General features: G+C 64.4%; 1 non-coding gene across 1 annotated transcript; it reads left to right on the top strand.

Moving 5' to 3' along the window:
- The first annotated feature begins 14,129 nt into the window (after positions 1 to 14,129).
- On the top strand, positions 14,130 to 14,203 carry TRNAV-AAC. Its single transcript has one exon. It is a non-coding gene; the product is annotated as a tRNA-Val (tRNA).
- Positions 14,204 to 15,490: the final 1,287 nt, after the last annotated feature.

Here is a 15,490-nt window from a genome sequence, read left to right as displayed (position 1 = left end):
CAGAGCCCCCTGTGGCTTTGCTTCAGCCAGTCTCCTTCTCCAGGTCTCTCTTTGAGGACTGAGAGAGTATTCGGGTTCAGGTACCTGAGCGCCAGGAGGAACCTCTTTTGAGTTTTCTCCTTCCCTTTTCCTGATTTTACTAGAAAACAGCCGTCCCTGTTTAGAAGGTAAGAGCCTCCTCGAGGTTTGAAACCTGTTCAGTCTGATCCATCTGGTGACAGTTGAATTCTAGGCATGGAAAACACGAGCTTAAGGAAGCAGAATTTTATTCCGTACCTGGGATTTTGTCCCTTAAAATCACTGGGGTCATTAGGGTTTGTTCTTTTTGTTTCACCTTTTCCTCCATCCCTCCCTCCCTCCTTTCTCTTCGTCTCTTGCTTCTTTTGTCCTTTCTCCTGTTCCCCTCCCAAAACCAGGAGCAGTGTCGGGGTGTGTTTGGGGCGGGGGCAGAAGAGGGGGATGGGTGGCACTGGGGGAGGGGGAGCTTGGGGGGTGTTGGGGGCGGGGCAGAGAGGGGGATAGGTGGCACTGGGGGAGGGGGAGCTCGGCGGGGTGTGGGGCGCGGGGCAGAGAGTGTGGGGGGCGACAGGGGGGTGGGGGAGCTCGGGGGGGTGTTTGGGGGTGGGGCAGAGAGGGGATGGGCGGCAGTGGGGTTGGGGGCGCTCGGGGGGGTTGGGGGAGGGGCAGAGAGGGGGAGGGGCGGCACTGGGGGAGGGGGAGATCGGCGGGGGTTGGGGGCGGGGCAGAGAGGGGGATGGGCGGCACTGGGGGAGGGGGAGCTCGGCGGGGGTTGGGGGCGGGGCAGAGAGGGGGATGGGCGGCACTGGGGGAGGGGGAGCTCGGGGGTGGGTTTGGGGGCGGGGCAGAGAGGGGGATGGGCGGCACTGGGGGAGGGGGAGCTCGGGGGTGTCTTGGGCGGGGCAGAGAGGGTGATGGGCGGCAGTGGGGGAGGGGGAGCACGGGGGGCGTTTGGGGGCGGGGCAGAGAGGGGGAGGGGCGGCACTGGGGGAGGGGGAGCTCGGGGGGGGGTGGGGGCGGGGCAGAGAGGGGGAGGGGCGACATTGGGGAGGGGGAGCTCGGGGGGGTGTTTGGGGGCGGGGCAGAGAGGGGGATGGGCGGCAGTGGGGTTGGGGGCGCTCGGGGGGGTTGGGGGAGGGGCAGAGAGGGGGAGGGGCGGCACTGGGGGAGGGGGAGATCGGCGGGGGTTGGGGGCGGGGCAGAGAGGGGGATGGGCGGCACTGGGGGAGGGGGAGCTCGGCGGGGGTTGGGGGCGGGGCAGAGAGGGGGAGGGGCGGCACTGGGGGGAGGGGGAGCTCGGGGGTGTGTTTGGGGGCGGGGCAGAGAGGGGGATGGGCGGCACTGGGGAGGGGGAGCTCGGGGGTGTCTGGGGCGGGGCAGAGAGGGTGATGGGCGGCAGTGGGGGAGGGGACGCACGGGGGGTGTTTGGGGTGGGGTCAGAGAGGGGGAGGGGCGGCACTGGGGGAGGGGGAGCTCGGGGGGGTTGGGGGCGGGGCAGAGAGGGGGATGGGCGGCACTGGGGGAGGGGGAGCTCGGGGGGGGTTGGGGGCGGGGCAGAGAGGGGGATGGGCGGCAGTGGGGGGGGGGGAGCTCGGGGGGGAGGGGGGGCGGGGGCAGAGTGGGGGAGGGGCGGCAGTGGGGGAGGGGGAGCTCGGGGGGGGTTGGGGGCGGGGCAGAGAGGGGGAGGGGCGGCACTGGGGGAGGGGGAGCTCTGGGGGGTGTTGGGGCGGGGCAGAGAGGGGGATGGGCGGCAGTGGGTGTGGGGGCGCTCGGGGGGGTTTGGGGGCGGGCAGAGAGGGGGATGGGCGGCACTGGGGGAGGGGGAGCTGGGGGGGGGTTGGGGGCGGGGGCAGAAGAGGGGGATGGGCGGCAGTGGTGGTGGGGGAGCTCGGGGGGGTGTGTTGGCGCGGCGCAGAGAGGGGGAGGGGCGGCACTGGGGGTGGGGGAGCTCTGGGGGGTGTTCGGGCGGGGCAGAGAGGGGGAGGGGCGGCACTGGGGGAGGGGGAGATCGGCGGGGGTTGGGGGCGGGGCAGAGAGGGGGATGGGCGGCACTGGGGGAGGGGGAGCTCGGCGGGGGTTGGGGGCGGGGCAGAGAGGGGGAGGGGCGGCACTGGGGGAGGGGGAGCTCGGGGGTGTGATTGGGGGCGGGGCAGAGAGGGGGATGGGCGGCACTGGGGGAGGGGGAGCTCGGGGGGGTCTGGGGCGGGGCAGAGAGGGTGATGGGCGGCAGTGGGGGAGGGGGAGCACGGGGGGCGTTTGGGGGCGGGGCAGAGAGGGGGAGGGGCGGCACTGGGGGAGGGGGAGCTCGGGGGGGGTTGGGGGCGGGGCAGAGAGGGGGATGGGCGGCACTGGGGGAGGGGGAGCTCGGGGGGGGTGTTTGGGGGCGGGGTCAGAGAGGGGGATGGGCGGCAGTGGGGGAGGGGGAGCTCGGGGGGGGTTGGGGGCGGGGGCAGAGTGGGGGAGGGGCGGCACTGGGGGAGGGGGAGCTCGGGGGGGGTTGGGGGCGGGGCAGAGGGGGGGGGGGGGGGCAGGGGGGGAGGGGGAGCTCTGGGGGGTGTTGGGGTGGGGCAGAGAGGGGGATGGGCGGCAGTGGGTGTGGGGGCGCTCGGGGGGGTTGGGGGCGGGGCAGAGAGGGGGATGGGCGGCACTGGGGGAGGGGGAGCTAGGGGGGTGTTGGGGGCGGGGGCAGAAGAGGGTGAAGTGCGGAAGGGGTGGTTGGGGACCTCGGGGGGGTTTGTGGGGGCGGGGCAGAGAGGGGGAGCGGCGGCACTGGGGGAGGGGGAGCTCTGGGGGGTGTTCGGGCGGGGCAGAGAGGGGGATGGGCGGCAGTGGGGGAGGGGGCGCTCGGGGGGGTTGGGGGGGGGGCAGCGTGGGGGAGGGGCGGCACTGGGGGAGGGGGAGCTCGGCGGGGGTTGGGGGCAGGGCAGAGAGGGGGAGGGGCGGCACTGGGGGAGGGGGAGCTCGGTGGGGTTGGGGGGCGCGGCAGAGTGGGGGATGGGCGGCACAGGGGGAGGGGGAGCTCGGGGGGTGTCTGGGGAGGGGCAGAGAGGGGGAGGGGCGGCACTGGGGGAGGGGGAGCTCGGGGGGGTGTTGGGCGCGGGGGCACAGGCGGGAGGGGCGGCAGTGGGGGAGGGGGAGGTCGGGGGGGTTGGGGGCGGGGCAGAGAGGGGGATGGGCGGCACTGGGGGAGGGGGAGCTCGGGGGGGGTTTGGGGGGTGGCAGATAGGGCGAGGTGCGCCACTGGGGGAGGCGGGGCTCGGGGGGGTGTGTGGGGGCGGGGGCAGAGAGGGGGAGGGGCGGCACTGGGGGAGGGGGCGCTCGGGGGTGTGTTTGGGGGTGGGGCAGAGAGGGGGATGGGCGGCACTGGGGGAGGGGGACCACGGGGGGGGGTTGGGGTGGGGACAGAGAGGGGGATGGGCGGCACTGGGGGAGGGGGAGCTCGGGGGGGGTTTGGGGGCGGGGCAGAGAGGGGGATGGGCGGCACTGGGGGAGGGGGAGCTCGGGGGGGGTTGGGGGCGGGGGCAGAGTGGGGGAGGGGCGGCACTGGGGGAGGGGGAGCTCGGGGGGGGTTGGGGGCGGGGGCAGAGAGGGGGATGGGCGGCACTGGGGGAGGGGGAGCTCGGGGGGGTGTTTGGGCTGCTCAGGAGCCGCCTTGCGAACGCTTCAAGGCCACGTGACGCCCTCTCGGAAACGCCGCCTCTCCCGAGACAGCCAATAGGAAGAGGAGGCAGAGCCCTGACCAATGGGAGCGCAAGAAGAAACCTTCCCCCCGCCCAGTTCCAGTGTGAGGTTGGGGGCTGCAGTGACTAGACCCCCCAGCAGGGTGCAGCGGGGGGGGTTGTAGTGACCAGCGCCCCCAGCAGGGTGCATCGGGGGGGCTGCAGTGACCAGCGCCCCCAGCAGTGTGCATCGGGGGGGGCTGCAGTGACCAGAGCTCCCAGCAGGGTGCAGTGGGGGGGGGCTGCAGTGACCAGAGCCCCCAGCAGTGTGCATCGGGGGGGGGGCTGCAGTGACCAGAGCCCCCAGCAGGGTGCATCGGGGGGGGCTGCAGTGACCAAAGCCCCCAGCTGTGTGCATCGGGGGGGGCTGCAGTGACTAGACCCCCCAGCAGGGTGCATCGGGGGCGGGCTGCAGTGACCAGACCCCCCAGCATGGGGGCTGCCAGCCGTGGGGTTCCCTGCAGTCTGGTGCCATTCACAGGGAGACCCGCAATAGCCTGACCCCCCCACCCCTGTCCGAGCTCCCACCCTGCCCCCCAGCCCACTGCCTCTTGAACAGCCCCCCCTGCGGTGTCACCACTACCCCCCCCGGCTGTGTCCCCCCCACAGCTTCCCAGCCCCCCAGCTCCCCTCCGGTGGCCCCCCCACACTTCCTCCCTGCAGCCTGCCCCATTCCCCCCCTGAGTCCCAGCTTCACCCCCTGACATCTCTCCAACCCCACCTCCCCCCATCGCAGCCCCTCCCCCCCAGGGCCCGGCCCTGCTCCCCGGGGGGGCTTGAGAAGCCCCCACCCCCCCGGCCGCTCCACTCCCCACAATGGGCAGCTGCTGGCGCTGAGGAAGGGGGGTCTGGGCCAGGCCAGGTGCTGGGCCGATCCTGGTAAAAGAGAGACGAGCCGGCAAGGCTGAGAGGCCCCTCCCTTGTCTGGGGGGGGGGACAGGGGCTCCCACAATTTGGCCAGTGTCACCCTCCCCCATCCAGAGGAGACGTCCGCTCCCAGCAGCCGTGCTCCATCTCCACCCCGCAGGGAGGAGCCCCCAGTCCAGCAGTGCCCCCCACCCCGTCCCCATCAGCAGCCAAGCCGGGAACCTGCCCCTTCTCCCCTGCGAGGGCTGCAGGACTCTCTGCCCCCGCAGCACCAGCCTCCCCCCATGTCCCCGGGGTGGGGTGGGGGAAGGGGGGATTCCTGCTTCCCATTGCCCAGATCCCACCCCCACCCCGGGCTGCCCAGACGGGAGCCAGGGGCTGCAGCAGTTGGCTGCTTCCCCAGGGCTACCAAGGAGCCGCCAGGAGAAGGGACGAGATTCTCCACAGCTCTGCAGCCATTCACACTGGTACCCGTCTCACACGGGGGAAACTGAGGCACCAGGGAGGGCGAGATGGGCTGCACCAGCTCAGATTGGGAGTCTGTGGGAGAGCCAGGAATAGAACCCAGGAGTCCTGGCTCCATGGGCAGCTTGGGACTCCTGCATTGGGGGAGGCTGGGCGGGCCCAGCCTGTGGCCCTGCCCCAAGGCGTGCTGCCACTCAGCCTCCTCCTGCCAAAGCCCCGCCCACACGCCCCTTCAGCCCCGCCCACACGCCCCCTTCAGCCCCGCCCACACGCCCCTCTCAGGACCCCTTTGTTCCACTCCCCTGACCCCCCCCCCCCACCTCGCACGTCTCTTCCCCGAGGCCCTGCCACTTGTGCCTCTTCGCCCCCACCCAAGGCCCCCCCCGCCTGCCTCTCTGCCGTTTGCACCCCCGGCCTCTCCCCCCGCAGTCCCATGTGGGCGGATGGAGCTTGGGAAAGGGCGAAGTGAGGATGGGGCCTTGCGGGGGAGAGGACGAGTGGGAGCAGGGCCTCTGGGTGGAGCACGGGCCAGGTGCCTCCCCGGGCCCCTTATACCCACCGCCCCTGCCTGGCTCCCGGCCTCCCCGGCTCTAACCACTAGACCCCGCGGCACTGGGACAATTTGAATAGTGGGAGGTGCTGAGAGCCAGTGAACAAAACTGTAAACCCTGCACAGGATGGAAACCACTTTAAGCCGGGGGGGGCACCACGACTCGCCCCCACTCCCTTCCCAGAGCCAGCGGTGGGACCTGGATACCCTGGCTCCCAACCCCCCACTCTAACCACTAGCCTGCACTGCCCTGCCACAGCTGGGGAGAAGAACCAGGAGTCCTGGCTCCCAGCCCGGTCGTGGGTGGAGCAGGACGTACTGGCCATGGGCTCAGCTGGGCATCACTTACCATTAGGCTGGATAGTATCCCAGTGCTGACCTCCAGCCCCACAGCTCTGCCTGTGCCCCTCACTCCCGACCCGCAGCCCCTGCTATCCCAATCCTGATCTCCAGACCCACAGTTCTGCTGGTGCCCCTCACTCCCGACCTGCAGCGACTGGGCTTCCCGCGGAGCTCCCAGTCACTGTGCTACGGTGCCCCTCACTCCCGACCCGCAGCCCCTCCTATCCCAATCCTGATCTCCACACCCACAGCTCTGCTGGTGCCCGCACTCCCGACCCACAGGCCCTTAGGCGTCCACCAGTTCTGACGGTGCCCCTCACTCCTGACACGCAGCCCCTGCTTTCCCAGTCCTGACCTCCAGACTCACAGCTCTGCTGGTGCCCCTCACTCCCGACCCGCAGCCCCCTGGGTTCCCCCAGCTCTCGTGGTGCCCCTCACTCCTGACCAGCAGCCCCTGCTATCCCAGTCCTGATCTCCAGACTCACAGCTCTGCTGCTGCCCCTCACTCCCGACCTGCAGCTCCTCCTATCCCAATCCTGATCTCCAGACCCACAGCTCTGCTGGTGCCCTCACTCTCGACCTGCAGCGACTGGGCTCCCGCGGAGCTCCCCAGTTACTGCGCTGCCAGTGCCCCTCACTCCCGACCCGCAGCCCCTGCTATCCCAATCCTGACCTCCAGACTCACAGCTCTGCTGGTGCCCCTCACTCCCGACCCGCAGCCCCTTAGGCGTCCACCAGCTCTGACGGTGCCCCTCACTCCTGACCCGCAGCCCCCTGGTCTCCCTCCAGCTCTGCCGGTGCCCCTCACTCCCTACACGCAGCCCCTGCTATCCCAGTCCTGACCTCCAGACTCACAGCTCTGCTGGTGCCCCTCACTCCCGACCCGCAGCCCTCTATTCCCCCACCAGCTCTGCCGGTGCCCCTCACTCCCGACCTGCAGCCCCTGTTATCCCAGTCCTGACCTCCAGACTCACAGCTCTGCTGGTGCCCCTCACTCCCGACCCGCAGCCCCCTATTCCCCCACCAGCTCTGACGGTGCCCCTCACTCCTGACCCGCAGCCCCCTGGTCTCCCTCCAGCTCTGCCGGTGCCCCTCACTCCCTACACGCAGCCCCTGCTATCCCAGTCCAGACCTCCAGACTCACAGCTCTGCTGGTGCCCCTCACTCCCGACCCGCAGCCCCCTATTCCCCCACCAGCTCTGCCGGTGCCCCTCACTCCCGACCTGCAGCCCCTGTTATCCCAGTCCTGACCTCCAGACTCACAGCTCTGCTGGTGCCCCTCACTCCCGACCCGCAGCCCCCTATTCCCCCACCAGCTCTGCCGGTGCCCCTCACTCCCGACCTGCAGCCCCTGTTATCCCAGTCCTGACCTCCAGACTCACAGCTCTGCCGGTGCCCCTCACTCCCGACCCGCAGCCCCTCCTATCCCAATCCTGATCTCCAGACCCACAGCTCTGCTGATGCCCCTCACTCCCGACCTGCAGCGACTGGGCTTTCCGCGGAGCTCCCCAGTCACTGTGCTGCCGGTGCCCCTCACTCCCGACCCGCAGCCCCTCCTATCCCAATCCTGATCTCCACACCCACAGCTCTGCTGGTGCCCCTCACTCTCGACCCGCAGCCCCTGCTATCCCAGTCCTGACCTCTAGACTCACAGCTCTGCTGGTGCCCCTCACTCCCGACCCGCAGCCCCTTAGGCGTCCACCAGCTCTGACGGTGCCCTCACTTCCGACCCGCAGCCCCTGGTCTCCCTCCTGCTCTGCCGGTGCCCCTCACTCCCGACCCGCAGCCCCTGCTATCCCAGTCCTGACCTCTAGACTCACAGCTCTGCTGGTGCCCTCACTCCAACCCGCAGCCCCTTAGGCGTCCACCAGCTCTGATGGTGCCCCTCACTCCCGACCCGCAGCCCCCTCGTCTCCCTCCTGCTCTGCCGGTGCCCCTCACTCCCGACCCGCAGCCCCAGCTATCCCAGTGCTGACCTCTAGACTCTCAGCTCTGCTGGTGCCCCTCACTCCCGACCCGCAGCCCCTAGTCTCCCTCCAGCTCTGACGGTGCCCCTCATTCCCAACCCACAGCCCCTGCTATCCCAGTCCTGACTCCAGACTCACAGTTCTGCCGCTGCCCCCTACTCCCGACCCGAAGCCCCTTAGGCGTCCACCAGCTCTGACGGTGCCCCTCACTCCCGACCCGCAGCCCCCTGGTCTCCCTCCTGCTCTGCCGGTGCCCCTCACTCCCAACTCGCAGCCCCTGCTATCCCAGTCCTGACCTCCAGACTCACAGTTCTGCTGCTGCCCCTCACTCCCGACCCGCAGCCCCTCCTATCCCAATCCTGATCTCCAGATCCACAGCTCTGCTGGTGCCCCTCACTCCCGACTTGCAGCGACTGGGCTTCCCGCAGAGCTCCCCAGTCACTGTGCTGCCGGTGCCCCTCACTCCCGACCCGCAGCCCCTACTATCCCAGTCCTGACCTCCAGACTCACAGCTCTGCTGGTGCCCCTCACTCCTGACCCACAGACCCCTGGGCTTCCTTCAGCTCTACCGGTGCCCCTCACTCCCGACCCGCAGCCCCCTGGGTTCCCCCCAGCTCTAGTGGTGCCCCTCACTCCTGACGCGCCGCCCCTGCTATCCCAGTCCTGACCTCCAGACTCACAGTTCTGCTGCTGCCCCTCACTCCCGACCCGCAGCCCCTCCTATCCCAATCCTGATCTCCACACCCAGAGCTCTGCTGGTGCCCCTCACTCCCGACCCGCAGCCCCTGGATTTCCCGCTGAGCTCCCCAGTTACTGCGCTGCCAGTGCCCCTCACTCCCGACCCGCAGCCCTACTATCCCAGTCCCTCCAGACTCACAGCTCTGCTGGTGCCCCTCACTCCCAACCCGCATGGGTCACCCCTGGAGCAGGTTAAAGCTGCAGGTTGACAGTGGGGTTGCTGCCCCTGTGAACAGCTGCTGTAGCACCGCCTGGGCAGGACAGGGAGAGCAAGTTATACCCCCCCCCCAGCCTGTATCGGGGGATGGGAGCACTCACACCCTGGGGACCCACCCACCAGAGATCTACTGGGGGGGAGTGGCACCTACCCACCCAGGATCTTGTGGGGGGGGACAAGGGCATCCACACTCCGGGATCCTCTGCAGATGGACGGACACCCACACCCAGGATTCTGTATGGGGGGCAGAGACACCCACCAGAGATCCTGGATGGGAGCACCCACATGATGGGGATCTTGAACTGGGAGGAGGGAAGCACCATGTACCAGAGGTTCTGAAGGGGGAACAGGGACACCCACACACCAGGTGTCTTGCAGCAAGAGCTGCGGTCTTCATTTACACAGGGCAATGATGGGGATTTAACCACGTCCCTTGCGAAGCTTGTTCCACTAGATAATTAGCCTCACGGTTAAAAAATGGTAATTTCCAGTTGGCGTTTTGTGACATTGACTGCAAACCAAGGGGGTCGTGTTCAACCTTTGTCTGGTGAATTAAAAAATCCTTTAAAATCAGATATTCCCCCCTCTGGGAATTTTTAAAACAGTGTATTTAAAATCAGTGACTAAATCCCTCTTAACCTCCAGTCAATGAAATCAATTGAGTTTCTTCAATCTCTTGCTGTAGACAGAAGAGAACAATGCACATTTTCCTTGTTTTTAAAGGCAAAATTCCTGATCTTTCCAAGGGGATCTTCTGCTTCAGCTGTCAGTTTGGGGAAGGATTTGGCTTCCTGGGCTATAATCTGCCCGCTGGGTTATAATCTGTGGTCTGAAGGGTCAAATTTAGATGAGGCCATTAGTGCTGCCCCGTGTGGCCGGAGATGGGAGCTCACAAGCAGAGTTGAAAGCTGGAGCTGGAACGGACCTGGCTGGACACGTGGGGCACGAAGCCTCTCGCGTGGGATCCTCGCTGTGCAGCAGGAGGCAGAGGGAAGCTGGTTGTCAGGGGTCAGGGCTGCACCCTGCCAGGCTGAGCCGGTGTCTGTGCTAAGCTCGGCATCAATCAGGTGATTCTGGGAAGTTCGGGGTCCCCGGGCTCCCACAGGAGGGTGAAGCAGGTCACCCCTGGAGCAGGTTAAAGCTGCAGGGTGACAGTGGGGTTGCTGCCCCTGTGAACAGCTGCTGTAGCACCGCCTGGGCAGGACAGGGAGAGCCAGTTATACCCGCCCCCCTCCCCCAGCCTGTATCGGGGGATGGGAGCGCTCACACCCTGGGGACCTACCCACCAGAGATCTTCTGGGGGGGGAGAGTGGCACCCACACACCCAGGATCTTCTAGAGAGGGACAAGGGCATCCACACTCCGGGATCCTCTGCAGAGGGACAGACACCCACACATCCAGGATTCTGTATCGGGGGCAGAGGTACCCGGACACCTGGGCTCCTGGATGGGGGATGGGGGGCACCGAAACATCCGGGATCTTACCTGGGAGGACAGCGGCGCCTGCACCCTGACATGAGACGGGGGCGGGGGAACCAGGAGCATTTCCCAGTTCCAGGCTCCCTGGCTGGTGCCTGTGATCCCAGCTCCTGGGGAGGCTGAAGCCGGCGGATCGCTTGAGCTCAGGAGTTCTGGGCTGCAGGGGGTTGTGCCGATTGAGTGTCCGCACTAAGCTCGGCATCAATAGGGTGATCCCTGGGAAGCTCAGGGTCTCCAGGTTGCCTAAGGAGGGGTGAACCGGCCCAGGTCAGAAACAGAGCAGGTCAAAACTCCCGTGCTGATCAGTAGTGGGGTTGTGCCTGTGAGTAGCCCCTGCAGTGTAGCCTGGGCAAGACAGTGAGACACGGTCTCTTTTAAGACCCCCCCCCCGCAGAGCCTGGAGGGGGGATGGGAGCACCCACATGCTGGGGATTCTGACTTGGGGGGAGGGATGCCCCCTGCACACGGATCTTGAAAAGGGGAACAGAGACACCCACACACCACAGAGCCTGGATGGGGGCAGGGGAACCATACATGGGAGCTAGTTCATGGGGTGGGGGACACACCCATATGCTCCGTTGCACCATTCTTAATGAGAAGAACAGGGGCATCCACACAACACGGATCCTTAACGGGCGGGGGGGGGGCACCCACACACTCCACTATTAACCAGGAGGGACAGGGGCACCAGACACCCCCAGTAGCGTGGAGAACACCCACAGCCACCGGATCCCTCATGGGGGGGTAAGACAGAGGGGATTGTAATGGGGCCCAGCGCACCCACGCACCAGAGATTGTTAAGGGTTGAAGGGACAGGGACACCCACACACACTGAGATCACGGCTTTGGAGGAACGCAAACCCTCCACAGAAGGACCTGGTCTGTTCCATGATGGCAGCCCAGCCTGGGTGCGTCAAAGTCTCTTTTTATACAGGCACGTCCCAGAGATCCTGACTAGGGGGAGAGAGACACCCACCCACCAGAGATCCTTAATGGTCTAGGGTGCACCCACACACCAGGGATTCTTATGGGTGGGAGGAATGGAGACAGCCAGACACACTGAGATCACTTCCTCCCAGGAGCCTGGGCCAGACAGGGAGACACAGTCCCCCTTTACAGATCTGCCAGACAACCTTCCTCCCACTCCCTCCACACAATGTTCTTATTTGGAGGTGAAGCCAGGGAAATCACATGGAGGATTCTTATCTGGGGAACTGGGGGGACCCACTTACCACCAGAGATTCATAAGGGCAGGAGGATCAGGGACTCCCACCTCTGTGGCATGGGGGTGGGTCGCCTGCTGGGATCATCTGGGCATATTTCACCTCGTCAGCTCCCTGCCATTGCCTTGGGGGCCCCTTGTTCGCTGCCTCTGGCACCCAGTTTAGCCTCCTTCCTGAGCTGAAACGCTTTGATCTATCTAAGGTCTGTGGGATCAATGTGTGTCATGGTGTAATTCTGTGTTATTCGGGGGTCAGACTAGCTGAGCTAATGGCCCCTTCTGCCCTTAAACACCATGAAAACATTTCCCTGGTTTCTCCTTGTGCCTGACAGACACCACGGTGAGGGGCCCAATAGAGGATCCTGGACACAGCGCTCTGGCTCTTACTTTACTTGGGGACGTCAGCACTTTCCTAGCAAAGCTGCTGCTAAAGCGCTGGATTTGGGGAACCGTTCGGCTCCTATTCAGAGATCTGCTTGCGGGGTGTGAACCTGCCACGAGGAGCGGGAAACGCAACCAGGAACCGGAGGCGTTGGCTGAGCTCCAGGCTGCCCCCGTGTGGCCAAAGCTTAGAACTGAGCAGCGGAGTTTAAAGCTGGCGCTGGGAAGGACCTGAACACGCGGGGCATGAAGGCTCCTGCGTGTAACGCTTGTTGGGTGGGCAGCTGAGCGTAGCTGATTGCCGGAGTTCAGGGCTGCACCCCGGGGTGCTGAGCAGGTGTCTGTGCTCAGGTTGGCCTCGCTATGATGGTTTCTGGGAAGTTTGGGGCCACCAGTTCCCCCTAAAGAGAGGGGAGCCAGGCCAGGAAAGGAGGCTTTCAAAACTCTGGTACCAATTGGGCAGTGGGACTGCCCCTGTGAAGAGCCGCTGCAGCCCCGCCAGGGAGAGCCAGTCTCTCTTTATGCAGCCCCCACCCCCATTCCTTAGGACAAGGGTTGTGCTCAAAGATCTGTGCCCCGTGTTTTAACCTCCATGTGAAGCGCGCAGTGCAAATAACCCTCAGCGCATCAGCTCAGTTCCAGGCTCCACTTCCAGCGGCTCAGGCAAGATGGTGCAGAGGAGCCCCTGGGTGGCTGTGGGCCTGGGGAGGATGGCTTTTGAATTTTCGGCCGTACCGCTACGGGCAGCAAGGCCAAAAGTCAGATGGCCGACTCTCCCGTCCACCATGCTCATCAGGAGCCCTTAGTCGACAGGCTCGGAGAATGCGGGCATCGCCCCCCACTACCTCTCGCATGCAAGGTGAGAGCTCTGCCACTTGAGCTAATTCCCTGCAGCTGGCCTGACTCTCAGGCACCGGGCAAAAAACGGCAAGAGCTCTGTGGCCTTAAGCAGAACACAGCCTGAAATGGGGGCGGGGCGCTAACCAGAGCTGGGGAAGGGGGTCCGAGTCCCAGCCACGCTCCTCGGCACAAACACCAACGCTCCCTCCCTGGAGTGTGTCTGGGCTGAGAGTTGGCCCCTGAAACAAGCACCAAACTTCAGACGACAACGCAGGGATAGATCACTTGATGATTGCCTGCTCTGGCCATTGCCTCTGAAGCGCCTGGCATCAGTTACTGTCAGAAGACGTGACAGTGGCCTAGATGGACCATCGGTCTCACCCAGGAGGGCCGTTCCTATCTTCACCACTTTCCTCTAACCCAAGCAAAGCCAGGAGCAGGCCCAGCTCAGCAACTCTAGCAGGCTCCCTGGCCCCTGGCCCAGCATACAGCAAAACGACCCTGCCTCCGCCAGGATAGACAGCCACCGACTCCCTCTTCCAGACCAACGCAGCCCTTCCCCGCTTTGGCTGTCTCCAAGCTGTCTGCGTGCTCTGCTCTACTCCACGGCTGCCATGCTGCCTGAGATCAGGAGGCTGCGAGGTCTCACGGTCTCAGCTGAGCTGGTATCACGTGCCACCCCGCCCATCTCCTCATTCCCTTCATGGACCCCTGGGATGTGAGTAATTCTGTATTTGAGTGGCTCTCCCTCCCGGACAATGAGCTTGGCGTAGACTAGCAGGGAGGGAGGAGGAAAGGGATTGTGCTCCAGTGAGAGCTCAGAAAGAAAGGTGCAGGTCCCCCACTAGAGCCCAGCCAGCAGAGCAAAGCAGAGCAGAGCAGGCTGGAGAATGTGTGTCTGGGTCTGACTACTTCTCCCATGCTCTTCCATTTGAGCTAACTTCCCCCAGCTGTCTCCAGCCTCCCAGTCAGCGCAAGGGGGAGAAGGGCCGGGGAGGAAGAGCTTTGTGCTCCGCAAGGGCTGGCTTTTTGGGAGGCCAAGCGGGGAGAGGGATGGAGGCCACTGGAGGAGCTGAGCCGGCTGACTGTCCATGGCTTCTAAAAGAAGGGCAAGAGAAGGTCCTGGGGCTGCCTTGCCGCTGGAGAATGCGGGCATTGATTCCGCTGCCTCTCGCATGCAAAGCGAGCGCTCTACCAATTGAGCTAATTCCCCTACCTTGGCAGGGGGCGTCTCGATCCATCCATTCGATAACGGAGGCCACATCGTTCCCCGCGCCAGCCAGTGACTCCTTCCAAAAGGGTCAGGCAAGGCAGGTCTTGCTGTTGGCCAGCTAGCTCAGCTGGTTAGAGCGTGGTGCTAACAACACCAAGGTCATGGGTTCAAGCCCCATGCTGGCTACTCCGGGAGGGAGAGGGTGGCTTCTGCTCTTTTGGCTGAATGCTAGGGGTGGCAGAGGCCAAAACCAGGTGGGCCGGGAGCGGGCAAGAGCCCTGCTGGGCGCAGGCGCCGGGCAGGACCAAGCTCCTGACACCTCCTTGGGCTCCCCTCCCTGGGCTCCTCGCTCCACCTGCTTCCTGAAAGGAACTTGGAGACGGGTGAGCCCGGCCGGCTGCCTTCCAGGCTCATAGGAGGCCAGGCTTGAGCTGCCCGCCCGCAAAGCCAAAATCGCAGGCCTGCCGGCTCGCCCCCATTGGCCACAGAGGGTTGACCTGATGGCCCGAATTCTTGCCGGCCGCCAGCTCTACCCAAATGTACCCGACGCCAGATCACGCTCCCCAGCCCAAGCCACAGAGGAAGGCTTAATCCTCGGCACCCCAACCTAGGGGAGAGGCTTCACACTCCGCCGGCGCAGGGTGACCTTTGGGACTTCCCTGGACACCATCCTCCCACCGCCCACAGCCAGACCCCCCAAGCCCACCCCTCCGACAGGAAGGAGCAGGAGGACCACTCCGCCCAGGGGCACCACCACTCGAAGTCAGCTTCACTTGCTTTCTCTTCTACCCTGTCGGAGAAAAACTCAGTTCTCGCTTTTTGTTTGGGTGCAGCAAAATCAAATACTTTATTATTTCTCCAGTAATTACAATGGTGGGAGAAAGTGCCATAGGACACAGGGTCGCCCCAGTCCCGGACAGGTCTCTCAACTGGTAAACAATTACAGCAAGCATTTATACCTTTGTTACAGACAATTTCTAGCAATAATACAGACGGTAAAAAGCAACAAATACATTTTGTTTATAATAAGCCTTTCTGCTATCTTATTTGTCTCACTCCAAAAAAGAGCAAGCCTGCATATTTGGTTAGACTGTTGCAAGGTCGTAATAATTTTGTACACAGTTCTTGTCCTCTCGCCTCGCACTATCCTTGCTTCTACAAGTCTCACGTCATTAGGGTTACAGTATGGCCTGACTCTTGCTAACTGACTGACATGCATTAAAATCCCCTTCAAATCCTTATTAATTCTTTCCTGCTTCCACACTCCCCCCTTTTGTACTTCTAGTACAACAAATATTTTCAAATCTCTATTTGCATTAATTCGTGGATTTCAGATTCTACATCAGATGTTTCAACCTTAGGGGTTTTGATTGGATGTAATGACAAAGCATGATTAGCATGAACATGAAAGGTATTGCTATTATTACGTTTTTTTCAACAACAACAATAACATAATCCTAAGCTAACTAACAA

Source organism: Mauremys mutica, unplaced genomic scaffold, assembly GCF_020497125.1.
Source record: "Mauremys mutica isolate MM-2020 ecotype Southern unplaced genomic scaffold, ASM2049712v1 Super-Scaffold_1559, whole genome shotgun sequence".
In the NCBI taxonomy this organism is placed as follows: Eukaryota; Metazoa; Chordata; order Testudines; family Geoemydidae; genus Mauremys; species Mauremys mutica.
Note: the sequence above shows the minus strand (reverse complement) of the source record. Positions and strands in the feature narration are given on the sequence as shown.